Consider the following 1073-nt stretch of genomic DNA (forward strand, 5'->3'; position numbering starts at 1 on the left):
GGAGTCAGCAAATCTGCAAACTTCTTCTACGAAGGGTGGGTCAAGTTCCTTCTTTCAGCTTTGGGAACCTCCTCAAACTCATCTCCTGGGCTCACGGCGCCCCATTGCCTGCAGTGTCCACCAGATGCACCCTCCTCAGGGCCCTGGTGGGGCTGTGTCCTGGCCATCTGGTGGCAAATAAGATGAGGGGCTGCCACCATGACCAGGGCCTGATGGAACTATGGGGCAAGGTTATGGGGCAAATAAGATTTGGGGGCCATGATGTCCAGATAGGGGACTTGAGAGGACCCCAGGTTTCTCCCTGTGGGCGGGCGCTCAGGTGAGTCTGGGTCAGGTTGAGAAGACTCAGCAGCAGGAGCCCTGGGCCTTTATTAGCACCCATCAGCCAGTGCCACCGTGTTATCCGGCCACTGCTCCCTACCTGGGCATATTTGTCATGGACCTAGCGATGCTGGATGCTACCTGCAGGGCTCCCTGGGTGTGAGTGGGGCCAGGCCAGGGCAGTGCGTGGCAGCTGTGCTTGGGGAGCTGAGGCTGAGCGGCAGGATAGAGACTCTTGCTGACTTCTAGTTCTAGCACCTGGGGAACCTCACAGCCAGCTGCATGCTGGTGACCAAGCTCATGCCACGTGCTGAGCCCCGCTGCCTGACCACAGAGCAGCCAGAGAGTTTGACCAAGCTGAACACAGCAGGAAACTGGGGCTGTGGCCATGGGCTGGAGAGGGAGGCTGGGCCCTCCACTCTCAGGGCCAGGTTATGGCCAAGCAAGACCTTCTCACCCAAAGCCTTGACCTCTCCATAATGCTCAGAGAGGGTTGGTCCAAAAGGCCCAAATCACCTGCCCTAGCCTGTAGAGCCTGCTCTAGTCTTGGTGTAGGTGTGCCCTGCCCCCTGGTGGGTACCTCAAGCTACTGCAGTCACCCTGCAACAGCAACAGCACCAAGTTGGAGGAGCTAGACTGAGAGCTGAGGCGAAGCAGGAACAGACAGCGCTGAACCTGACCGCTCCAGAGAGTCTGGGGTCGAAGTGGGTCCGGGTCAGGTTTGTTGTCTGGTTACAGCTGGGGCACCGGAG

This window comes from Octodon degus, unplaced genomic scaffold (genome assembly GCF_000260255.1).
Source record: "Octodon degus isolate 3935 unplaced genomic scaffold, OctDeg1.0 scaffold00043, whole genome shotgun sequence".
Classification (NCBI taxonomy): Eukaryota; Metazoa; Chordata; class Mammalia; order Rodentia; family Octodontidae; genus Octodon; species Octodon degus.